The sequence below is a fragment of the Diceros bicornis genome, chromosome 8, assembly GCF_020826845.1.
Source record: "Diceros bicornis minor isolate mBicDic1 chromosome 8, mDicBic1.mat.cur, whole genome shotgun sequence".
In the NCBI taxonomy this organism is placed as follows: domain Eukaryota; kingdom Metazoa; phylum Chordata; class Mammalia; order Perissodactyla; family Rhinocerotidae; genus Diceros; species Diceros bicornis.
In genome coordinates this window covers 49,036,260-49,049,686 of record NC_080747.1, presented here as the reverse complement: position 1 = coordinate 49,049,686, position 13,427 = coordinate 49,036,260, and the positions used below count along the sequence as shown (strand labels likewise).

General features: G+C 35.9%; 1 long non-coding RNA gene across 1 annotated transcript; it reads left to right on the top strand.

Moving 5' to 3' along the window:
- The first annotated feature begins 9,569 nt into the window (after positions 1–9,569).
- Positions 9,570–13,047, top strand: LOC131409315 (uncharacterized). The gene is made up of 3 exons (XR_009220900.1): positions 9,570–9,742; positions 12,247–12,341; positions 12,610–13,047. It is a non-coding gene; the product is annotated as an uncharacterized LOC131409315 (long non-coding RNA).
- Positions 13,048–13,427: the final 380 nt, after the last annotated feature.

Genomic DNA, 13,427 nt, shown 5'->3' with positions numbered 1-13,427 from the left:
ACTTAGGATATTTGGGGGACCTCGAGAAGGGAGTTCATGCAAATCTATAGGTACTGCAGGTGAAATCTGATGGCAAGTTCTTGGCTTGCCTTCCTGGCCTCAAGAGGCTTTCAAAACCCCAATTGGAGATTTCTTATGAAAATTTCCAGCAAAGCAGATTGGAAAAAGCCTATAACAGTGAATCAGCATTCTTACTATACCTACATAAATAAAAGGCCAAATCTAATGAAAGAAGCCTTAATTTATGATCTATAATAACCTTTAACATTGTCTTTAATCAAAAGAGGGATGACTATAGAGAGAAATTTTGTGTTTCAGTGGTAAACTATAACACACCCATATGGGTTATGATATTCTGGACCTGTTCATTGTTTTTGAGCTATTTTGCACCACTTTGCAAATTATAAGTAACTGATGGGTTTGAAAACCAAGTTTTGTTTCCTGTATGTAAATTTTACTGGATCCTTTCATCTGGCATGCATTGTCAACCCTAACAATATTTTTAATTCTTCCAATTTCCATCATAACTGTTTATAACCCCAGCTAATGCTTCCAATTTTTCTCCCTCCTTCCTAATTGGTATCAACAAGAACTAAAACCTGACTAATCAGATCCTTATCTGGACTCTAGGTTACCTTGTAGCAGACATTTTCTCCCAACATATAAGGAAGCACTATGAGCTAAATTCTGAAGACTTGATAACCTTGAAGGACTCATCACCACAGTAGAACACGCATGGGCCATATTTCTCCTCGGACAATCTGCTGTCTGGCTTATCAAGGAAGTCTGGTAAAATGCTCAGGTCATGTGTGCCCTTATAGGAGAGATAACTAGACAACATCACCAGATACACTGACATCTTAGCTTCAAGAAACTCAATGAGCAGTGTTGCATAACTGAAAGATCATTATCCATCAAACTCTTGGGATTCATCAGACTGGATATCTTCCAGGCTTCAACTTCTGAATCTTTAATACAGCCTTTTACATTAATATTTCTCTTCTTCATTTTATTTTTTTTATTTTTTAGATTTTTTGGTGAGGAAGATTGCCCTGAGCTAACATCTGTTGACAATCTTCCCCTTTTGGCTTGAGGAAGATTGTCCCTGAGCTAACAGCTGTGCCAACCTTCCTCTATTTTTTATAAGTGGGACACCGCCACAGCATGGCTTGATGAGCGGTGTGTAGGTCCTCACCCAGGATCCAAATCCGTGAACCCCAGGCCACAGAAGCAGAGCACACAAACTTAACCACTACACGACCAGGCTGGCCCCTCTCTTCTTCATTTTATACATCCCACTTTTAAGATGCCTGAACCTAACACAACTGACCTTTGCCAACACCTCTCAACAGATGGTTTAAATGATTTTATAGAAACAAGGCCAACAAGAGTTCTCAGGAGACTATTTCTTAGAACTTGCTTTGTCCCACTCTGGTATACGATCACCTCTGAGTTATTCGGCAATGAATGATATTCATTTGGTTTAGGCAAATGATGGAACTGACAGTGTTAAACTTTACCTGAGCCCTGTGCTCCTGGAAAACAGAGACAGTTAAGAAATCCCCCCATCTTATTGTGTTTTGTAAAAAAAGTTACTGCAAAGAACCACTCTTCCTCATATGATTTAGATAAGAATCAAGAACACCCCTGCCTTGTTTATCTATGACAAGTCTAGACACAGACTTTCCAAATTCCCCTTTATTTCATCCATGATTAGCTGAACTCTCTGTACCCTCTGACCAATCTGGACAAAACACCTGCTAACTTCATTTGAGTAAACTTTAGATAAGTTTCTTCCCTCCCTTCAGAACACACTGAACTGAACTGAACTTTGGCCCATGCCCAACCTAAGCCAGCACCAGAATGTGGACCAACTCTTTCATATCAGCCCCAACGGAGAATCAGGAATCCCTCACCTCAAGGCAAGACATTTTCTGATCCACTGTCTGATGATCACAACACCCACTCATTCCCCTCCTCCACACTCAGTTCTTTCTAGCCTTGTTACTCATCCCTGTGAAAGAAAGTTCCTTTCTGCCTGATGTTGGAGACTCTTGCAGATCTTACAGTCAGAGGATTCCCTCTCCCTACTGCAATAGCCCTCTTCCCTCTATTTCAATTGTCTTTTTGAGTAAAGACTGTCTTTACCGCAATTCAGGGTTTTTCTACATTATCATTCTGCGACATTTAGAAAAGTTTTACCTTTCTTGAAAAAGTAGTTCAGTGAAGAATGTTTCATCACCTATAAGTTAGGAATGACAATAAATAATATAAATGTCACTTCCTTATTTGACTGACTGCTGTTAAACTATAAATTAAAAACCATGCTTAATTAAAACAAAATGATGTAGAAATAACAAGGCATAAAAAATAAACAAATGACACATTTTCTCTGATATACATATCCTTATGAGTTATTCTTTACAAACTAACTTTAAAGTACCACACGTTACTTTGTGATCCTACTGCACATAAGCATCTCACCCCACATCGACTCACTCCACAAGATGAACTTCTACCAAACTGATCTAAAGTTGCTCAATGAAGTGAGTCCACTGATCACATGCTTGTATGCAATAGGTAGTCAAATTGCTATAAAAGATTCCAAACTCTTCTTTTCAATTTCTGAAAAGATGAGAGAAATGGGTATGTATGCTGTATCTTTGAAGATCAATGGATGAATTCCTAATCCACTCTATGTTAGATTCAATTTTATAATTCTTGTTTACACGTTCTTTTACTGTGTTTTAATGTAATTTTTTAAGTTCACTTGATATTATCTCACTGATGTATTTCAACAAGTGAAAAATGTAATCAACTGACAGGAAATTAATCAAAACAACAAAGGTAAAGAATTTGCTGCACAATCAACTTAAGAAATCCTAATATCTAATCCTCAACATCAAACATTTTGTTGTTTCAGCTCTGAAGGATAGGCTTGAGTAATTTAATATGCTCAATACATGTGATTGATAGGCTACTGAAGAAATTACTTGAAATATGTGAATGTTATTTAGGGACAACGTTGGTCTGTGGACAGAGTATGTTAACATCAACAAGAATTTCACTCTTCTTTTTTTTTTGTGTGAGGAAGATCAGTCCTGAGCTAACATCCCTGCTAATCCTCCTCTTTTTGCTGAGGAAGACTGGCTCTGCACTAGCGTCCATTGCCAATCCTCCTGCTTTTTTTTTCCCCCAAAGCCCCAGTAGATAGTTGTATGTCATAGTTGCACATCCTTCTAGTTGCTCTATGTGGGATGCAGCCTCAGCATGGCCGGAGAAGTGGTGCGCCAGTGCCTGCCTGGGATCCAAACCCAGGCCGTCAGCAGCGGAGTGCGCGCACTTAACCGCTAAGCCAAGGGGCCGGCCCAACAAGAATTTCAAAAAATCATGTAGGCTCCTTACCCAGCACAGAGGGAGTACGTGAACATGGAAAAGCAGATTCTTGAACTCACTACCCACATTTTCACTAAGCAACGGGTTTAGTGGCTACAATGGAACTGAATTAACATTTTTACTATTTCTTGATACATAAAATCAAAGTTGGGAAGCATATCAATGTTCACAAAATATTCACTGTGAATGAAACCATATGTAGATCAGAATTAAAGTACGCTCAAACTGGTTCACAGAATAGACTCTCTCCTTCCTCCCAACCCTCCTTGGAAGGCCACAGCCACAAAGACCAAGGTCACAAAATAAGTGGTAATCAAATAAAAAATATCTTATCTTGTAGCGCAAGTTCTTCAACAATAAACAGAATAAAAAGTCCTCATCTGTGATTCTCTCATATGTGTGCTGTGCATAAGCCAAGAATTTATTTATAGTCTGCACAGTTGGTTTCATTCAACTGTTTAGCAAAATATCTGCAGGCACCTACCACATAGTAATTATTCCTCTTCCTTTAATACATAATTAATATTATGCCCCATTCTAAAATATCATTCAATAAAAGATTTTTAACAATAGCTTCTTCTGCTTTCTCTTTGAGCATATTTGTCATTAATATTGCAGTTGTCTACAGTTTTCTAAGCTGTTTCTGCTATAAAGAGTAAAGCCTTAAAATATTTCCCCTTCTTTTGGTCTCTTCTGAACTTTAGCCACAAAATTAATCAGTTTTACTGCATGGAAATTATTTTATGAATGTTATAAAAAATATCTCCCTTAGTTTACCAGCTCAAATATAAGAGAATCAATGGCTTTAAAATACGGATCCTATGATCACAGATGCTCCAGATCAAATGACAATTTCCAACTTATCTCTCCAGCTCCCCCCCACACCCCTGCAATGAGAGAGTACCCTCACCACCACTACCACCAATACCCCACCAGCCAACCTGGTATCTAAGTTCCCTTCTGTTGGGAGACCTTAGAAAGTGCCCTAGATTACAGGTTGGTGGGCTAGACACAGATAATGAGTCATTTGGGAGTGGGCAAACTAAGGCAGCATCTCTAGGTTACAGGATAGTTTCCTTGCAACTGGGTGTTCAAATCAAAAGGCTGTAGGTTATCTGTTGATGGACCTCTCCATGGGAAACAAAAACAATAGCTCAGCAGTTAGCCAGGATCCATGCAGGCTTCTGTTGCCTAAAACGAGGGTATTTTCTTCAAGTCCTGCCTTTCCTGCTTTCCTTTCTATTTTCCCTTCCTTTCTCTCATCTCCCTTCTCCATTTTTTCCTTTCTTTCCTCTTTTCTTCCCTTTCTGTACTATCTTAGATTTTTTGTAGATGATTCTAAAGTGGATGAGTTCCCTTGCTCATGCGGTCTAGGAGAGGGGATATTTCTCAAGGTACGAGCTGGAGACTTCACAAAGAAGCATAGGGAACATCTCCATTAATTCTGCAAGAAAGAGTCCTGCCAGATGTTTATGCCCCTGTTTGACAAGTCTTTATAACAGAAAATGAACTGGGGAATAGTAGTAAATGAATCTCCAGTCAAATATAATTCAATTTTTTAAGATATTCATAAACGTACTTCCTATGTGCACTTTTCTTTTCCCGCCGCATATGTGAAATCATGACACTTGCAGATTTATGTGTCCCAGCACATACAGATTTGCATTCCATATTCACCACTGGAGACCGGTTCACTCTTTGCTTATGATGTTATTTTGGGTTGTACTATTTATGTTACTCTTTTCATTATTTTTTATGCTTTAGTGAACCTCTTTTTAGTCATGAGTCCATTTTTGAGAATTGGGGATATAACGCAGCACAAGCATAAAAACAAAATTATAAATTTAATAACATTAACAGTAGCATGAAAATATATTAGGTGAGACAAACTGGATTCTATTAGCTAGATATTTGCAGACAAACAAAGCAATGCGGTCCTTCAAAGGACATGTGTAACTTTAGAGGACATAATTGTCATTAATTGCATGAGTAATGGGATTTCTATGTAAATAAAAATTAATCTTACATTTCAGATTTGTTTAAGGCTGTGAACAAAATAGTTTTATGGATTTTGGATTCTTCCTCTTCAAACTGACAAACTGCCTCTAACATGGCCACAAACCATACTCTAATAAATACCACTCTGGCTGTTAAAGCATCATATCACCTTTCTCATTTCTAGTCTCTGAATTCATTATATATACAACTTTCTTTTTTTTGCGTTTTTCCTCTGAGACGTTATATGTGTACACACACACACACATATAATAATTAGGAAATAAATTAGAAGGACTCCTGTGTTTTGACCTCTTATCATAATTTAAAGCAATTAATAAAGAGCACAAGAGCATAATAACTTATCTTGACCTTAGAGTGCTTCTCTCTAAGAAGCCAGATAAAGCACAGTAGCTGCTCTCATTTGTCCACAGCTTACATCTTCTTCACAGAATATGCAATGACCGCATCCTTACTCCAAACGGATGCTCTGTCATCTCAGAAGCACAAACAATCTGAAGAAAGGAGACTGATATTACAGAAAAAAAAATTAGTGCTGATTTCTACAATAATGATATTGAATATCCTTTTTGATAAGAGCCTTCTGGAAAGATCCAAAATTCACCTCTCTGACACACACTCAATGCTATGGTGAATAACTGCGTTGACATACAAATGTGTGTTGATATATGTGTTGACATATAAAAAATGCTTTGAGGGGCCAGCCCGGTGGCTTAGTGGTTTAAATTCGTGTGTTCCGCTTTGGCAGCCCAGGGTTCACAGGTTCGGATCCTGGGCGCAGACCTACACACCGCTCACCAAGCCATGCTGTGGCAGTGTCCCATACACAAAATAGAGGAAGATTGGCACAGATGTTAGCTCAGTGATAATCTTCCTCAAGCAAAAAGAGGATGATTGACAACAGATGTTAGCTCAGGGCCAGGCTTCCTCGCCGAAAAAAAAAAAAAAAAGGCTTTGATGAATTTTCTAAGCGTAAATATTTGGCAGACTAATTTTCTTGCAAAAATAACTATTCACCACTTTAGCACTAATAAACAGATTGGCTAAAATTCAATCTTCTTCTCCTTAGTTATGAAATAGGAATATTAATACCTACCTTTCCTTTCTGCAGATATATTAGAAAGATCAAATGGGGAAATGTTTGTGAAATTAATTTGAAACCTGAAAGCAGCCACATAAATATAAAGTTTTGACATAAATAGACCTCAGTTCAAATAAATAAAGATCATAGTTGCAAATAAAAGTGATATCCTAATTAATCCATAATTTATTTCTTAGAATAAGCTCAAATATATGTTGAAGGGAGTATATACAGGTACTTTCAGTAGCATTAACATGTAATCATATATAGATCTTTACATACACACATATGGATGAATACAGTGATATAACTACATAGACTGATTCAGTCAGCATGTATTGAACTCATGCCTTGAACAAGACCTGTTCTAGAGAAACAATGCTTAATCCTGACTCCTTGCCCTCACCGTGTGCTGGGGCATTAATACATGTGCTACCGAAAAATTTGTTGCACTAAAATTTATAAGAGGTAGAAGAAAGAGCAGCATTTACTGAGCTCTCAGCATTTCAGTTTATATTTTACCATTAGTTTAAAAAGTCATATTGAGTGAGATACCTTACTTTGTCTAGTGGAATTTAGGGGAGGATCAACTATGTATCTTGAAACTGAATGGGATAAAGGAGTAAGAATGCTTCAAGGGGTGCCTTTACAGCAGGAATGGTGCCATGAGTCTTGGGTGGCTACATATAAACCATTATCAAGCCAGGCCTGATGGCCTAGTGGTTAAAGTTTGGTGAACTCCGCTTCAGTGGCCTGGGTTTGGTTCCCAGGTATGGAACTACACTATTAGTCTGTCAGTAGCCATGCTGTGGTGGCAGCTCACGGAGAAGAAAAAGAATAATTTATAACTGTACATAACTATGTACTGGGGCTTTAGGGGGAAAAAAGAAAAAGGAAGCAGATTGGCAATAGATGTTAGCATAGGGTGAAACTTCCCCTGCAAAAAAAAAAAAAAGAGCTGTTGAAAAAAAAAGAAAGAAAGAAAAAAATGTTATCAATACTGATAGCTTCCAATCTCAATGGCAGACCATTGCTAAGCAAACTTGCTTTCTACTCATGGCCAGGTACATTTCTACAAGGTATTACCTATCATAAAGAAATTGCCAAAGATGTCATTGTTTCAAGTCATGCTAAGATTAGTAATGAGCGTTGTTATGTGCTTAGTTTTATCCAGTTTGGGCCTAACATAAATAATGAACTTTCTAGCACCACTTTTATATTGACAGAACTAAGAATTCTCCATTCTATTATGATGTTAAAATGATGTCATCTATGTCAGCCATTATGACAACAATGCTTCACATATCTGAGAAGAGGGCCATATTTAAAACTTCTTGGCTATTATTTTGAAGAACTAGAGGATTGCTAAGACAGTCAGGCCAAAAAGTAGATGATCTGAAAAGGTGGATAATTTTTGGAAATTCAAAAAACATAGAAGAAAAAAATGGGAGTGCTTTTATAGGGCAACTAAAAAATATAGACTCTCTGATAAATATAGACTCTCTGATAAAAAGAATGAATTACATATATATATTTAAATAATCATATTTCTTTGTGTAATATACTTGAAGTAGTTTTAAGTGGTTCTGTCAAGACTATTATTAGATATATGAAGCTATGGTCACTTTCGTCACAGTACTTGGCAGAGTACTTTAAAATCATTCACTAGCATTCTTCACAGTAGAAGGCAATATAAGAAGGAGATGAAGACACTGAGTTATGTGCTACTGAATACTGGAGGTCAGCTGAGGGCTAGAACCCAGTGATCCCTTCTTGATACAAACTGTGATCTAGGACATGTAGACTCAAAAACAATGATGGACTTAAAACATAGAGAAAAATTGTTGAAATATATAAATATGGCTATAAGAAAGCAATCAGTCAAATAAAAGTTAAAATAAATCTAATGAACATATAGGAGACAAAGTTTGAGAAGACAAGTTTTGGCTTTGCCCTGAATAAGCTGATTTCCTTAAACCAAACTTCATCTAAAAGGAGAAGGTTGACATAAATTACTCCAAAATCCCTCCATACATAAAAGGTAACATGATAAGATAAAAAGAATACAGATTTTGAGGTCATTGTTGCCTGGATTTTAATCTAAAATCCACTACATATTGGCTGAGTGAGCAATGCCAAGTTAATTAACCTTCATGAGCCTAAATTTACTCTTGAAATAAACATCCATCTTTCAGGATTGTGGTGGGGATTATGGAAATTAAGTGTATGGCACAGAACCTAGCATGTAGTAGGCATCAAAATATATTAGTTTTCTCCCACTATTCCCCATTGTCAATCTAAAATTCTATGAATTGTAGGAGCTAGATTGCCTAGATTATAATTTAAATCTATAATCTAAGATTACTGTCTCTAGGCCTTTCTAGTTAAGTGAACTTGAGCTAGTAACTATGTTTCTTCATGCATAAAATGAGAGTTCACATATATGCTTTGTTTTCTCTCTGCTTGTTGTTATAATAAAAAATAAATATACAGTGTGAAAACAGTCATAAAAAGAGCTGTGTTTGTGGACAGGGAAGGAATTAACACTTCTAGGTGCTTAGAGAGTTCTAGCTGATTTGCTTGCAGTGTTCTTCAATCTTCATTATGATTCTGTGAGGTATATCTTTATTCCACAAGTGAGCAACTGCAGAAGAGATAAGTAGCCTGGCCGAGCTCACCCAACTGTTAAGTCACAGAGCAGCAGTCAGTCCAGGTATGCTCACCTGCCTGCTCTGCACATGGCTTCTGAAGAACAAAGGTTGTTAGTAATAGGAAAGGATTCTTGGTCTTAAAGCAAGAATTATGAACGGAAGGGTGAAGAATAGGCTAATAGATGCTCTGAGCAGCTATTTAAGTGTCTGCTCATTTAGCAGAACAAAATAAAACTTACTAAACTGATGAGAAGGAGTGATAGGTAATAAGGAAACAAATCACCAAGGAAAGATAATTATTAAATACAACATGACTGTTTAATGTATATGTCTAATACTATATTTTTCCTATTTTTATAAAACTGACAGTGAAAAAATGAAAAATCCATGTTAATTCATCATGTATTCTAATACACTTCAGCAGCAGAATAAAGGAACCATGCCGGTTGCTGTGACTCCACACACAGAGCAAAGAAATCCTCTGCGAACCCCGTGGGTTTATAGAAGTCTATCAATCACTCTGTCAGTCTTCCGGATCATTATTCAAGTTGCTGTCCCCAATTTTGCTGGATATATCAGATCAGCTCCAGCTCCATAGGTAATTTTGCTCCCTAATGAGTTTGGAATTTGTTCTTTTTTTATTATCTTTGGGCTAATGTGCCGCTCAAAATGTCGGGAAATGGTAGTAAGAATGTCAGTCATTAGCTCTGTGTGTGTGTGTATTTAATTCACAAACTATTATCTTACTATTACTACACAGGGAATTTAAAGGTATAGAAGAACAGTTACTTTGTGCTAGTTCTGTTAACTGTGAATATCATGCTTTCTTATGTTTCTCCTAATATAATTATTTTATATATTCCTTTGTTTATTTCAAGGATCTTCAAGGTCAGAGAAAAACATGTATACATGGTTTCAAGTTGATGTAGAAATTTGGCAGGTATCTAAACATTTGATCAATAGATAACAATACATTGGAAAACTTGGCTAAACATTTACCCAAATTCAATCAGCAAAGCAGATATATCTTTGTAAAATAAAGCAAGGATAGCTTTTGGATATATTTGCAAAGGAAGTTTATTCTTTCATTAAACAAATCTGTACTCTGCAGGTGTGTAAAACATTGGGTTTGGCATGAGTAGTACACAAACAAAGAAGACCAAGACTCTCCCTTTAAGCAAAAAAATAAATAAAAACACAAAACTGACAGCCTTAAAGAAATATGCTAAGTGTAATATTAGAGGCACATAAGATATGGGAATACCATCCAGATCATAAGATTCAGGAAGGCTTCCTGAAAGACGTGAGAAATAAGCAGAATATTACAGATTAGTAGACATTATCTAGGTGAAGAGGAAGGGAAGAGCATTGAAGGTACAGAGGTTGTAGGTGGAAAAGAAAGACATTTATGAGAGATTTATAAGTATTTTAATATTTCCAACTACAATTTAATCTTCATAGGAGCAGGAGTCTTCATCTTTTTTGTACATAGATGCATTCCCAGTATCTAGAACAGTGCCTAATACATAGTAACTACTGATTGAATGAATAATTGAATTAATGATTAGATTATAAAATACAATTCAAGGAACAGAGAAATATGAGCTTGGAATAGAACGAGATCTCAAAGTATCATTAAGTGTTCTTTAGTGACCCTTTTTTACTACTTTTTCTCACGTAGGCCCTTCCCAGCTCTGGGATATGAGGTAATAGCACAGCGTTGCTTCTCAGTAATCGACACTCCTATTCACACTTGCCCTCTAGAACTTGTCTTTGTAATGTAGAATTTTCTTGATGCAATTTCACAACATAGTCTCCCAATGTCCATTTACCTTGGGATATATCTTTGCTGATAGAAGCTAATTTAATTTGCCTTAAACTCTTCATGGGAGAAAACCGTTCCAGATATCATTTTCAGTGAGCCAGGGCACTGTGAAAAGACCACTACTCATGATCATTGGAGTTAAAAGCATTGAGTTCATATCTCAGTTCTGACATGGGCCTGGTCTGACATGGACCAGACCTCCAACTTTGAAATGATTATATTTAAAATGCCTAAATCACAGATTTGAGTAAAGAGTAAAATAAATTTTAATACATGACACAAATCTAAGGAATTATCAATTTACTAGAGCTTACAAGGTCTTGATACCAAAAAAATAATATGTATGAAAGGTTCACACATGATCACTGCTGTTCTGGGATAATATTTTGCAAAGCATGGATAAACATTTTTGGCAAATTTCAAATCACATTACATAGATTTCCTTTTATACCTATATTAAAAGTGGCATTAAACTAAAACCACAGGGATATGGGAGATTATGATTTATTCCCAAATAACTCTTAATCTCTGTGTTCCTTAATCTCAAATTTGAGAGGAATAACATCCTCTGATCACTATATAAACACTTTTCTTATTAATCTTCATAACAACTAATGCTACAAGACAGGAATCATCATCATTCACTCTTTACATATGAAGTAGTTATGAAACCTACATAAAGTCGAATGCACTATGCCTGGCCCCATAATCTTTGGGCTTTCTAGCACATATTGGCACCTCTCTCCTTGAATTTGGTTAGTCAATGAATCTGAGACAAAGTTATTGAAGAGAGATACTCTTCATTATAATATAAATAAGCATATAATAACTACTCATTTTTTTTCTTTTTACCCTCACTGAAATAGGACTATATTTCCCCTATGGGCACGGTAGATAATTGTTTATGTGGATTATGCTTAATTCATTGGTCTCATACTATTAATTTGCATGTTAATTATTTTATGTGTGTATATATGTACATGTATAGTGCAACTTATATGTCTGTATGTATAAACATATATACAGGTATGCACATATATTCATACTTACACACATATGCTTAACATTCATTCCCCTCCTTCGCTAGCCCTGTGGACACTTGCATTTTTTTCTCTTTGTGAAATATAGTGCCAAATCAATCTCATCCATATGCTAAATTTACTTGTTCCTGATCTAATGTATGTTATTAAAATGAGAAGTAGTCTTTCAAATCAGACATATAGCAAATTAGATGCAACAAACATGTTAACATTAATTCACGTAATTTTTGGTGGAAGCTTCCTTCTGCAGAGAACAACAGCTGTATTGGCCTGGCATGATTGTGATGCAGGACCCTATAAAGAGGAGCCTTAAGATCTACAGATAACTTGAGGTTGGTGAGATTGTCAGAAAAGAAGTCTAGTACCTAAGTTACCAAGCTTTCTTATAGAAATAGAGTCATCAAAAACCACAAAATCATGTTAAGTGGTTAATACATGTGAGCTGTCATATATTTTCCCACGAGTTTTCAGACTAATGGCATTATACTATAAAATACATCTTTTACTATTTTTGGACATAGAGACACCCAGTAAAAATGATTGAATATGTTATTTTAAATTATATTTAATCCTGTATTTATTATTTTCTTTTCTTTCCAGGTGGACAGTGTGTTTTTCTTCCTATTTTTAAAGACAACAAAGTGGAAAACTGGTGAATATTATAAGGACACACTGAAGAATGCACTCCTACTAAGGCAATAAAAAAGAGAACATATGTCCAAATTCTTTTTCATTTAATTCCATTTCTCTGTGTGAAATTTTGTACTTCCCTGCATTAAGTGTAAGCAAATATTTTTCATGTAACATTTTCAATTAAATTAAATATTGCCATTTAATTCACATGAATTGAACACCTACTATGTTCCTGGTAATTCAGTGTACAAACACGACTAAAATATCTTTTCTGAGCTCTTTGCAGGCTATTTGAGAAAGTTGGTAAACTGATAAGCTCAACACAAAGCAACAAGTGGTGTAATAGAGGTTTGCACAGCAAGCAAAGCATCTGACTTCCCCTCCCCCTCAATTTAAAATTCTATGCTCAATAAATTTTTCTTCAAGGAAAATTTGAAAAATTGATTTCTTAAAATAAAAAGACTCCCAGCAGGAAATCTGGAAAAAATCCTAACCAGTGGGGATATATAGAAGGTATTATGAAAAACTGTTGTAGAATATAATCAGACTATAAGGAACTATAGAATATTTTTAGAAGAGGAATGTAATTATACTGACCCCTTTTAAAACCTGGATATGATAATGGTACTTCACTGCTTAAAACCCACAGATACTGGTAAGAACTAGTAACATGGCTTAAAAAGCCCTTTGAGATCTAGCCCCTGCCTACATCTAAAGCCCCATTCCATGCCTTCTTTCATTTCTCCATACTCAATCACTCTGATCTTTTAGTTCCTTGAACGTTT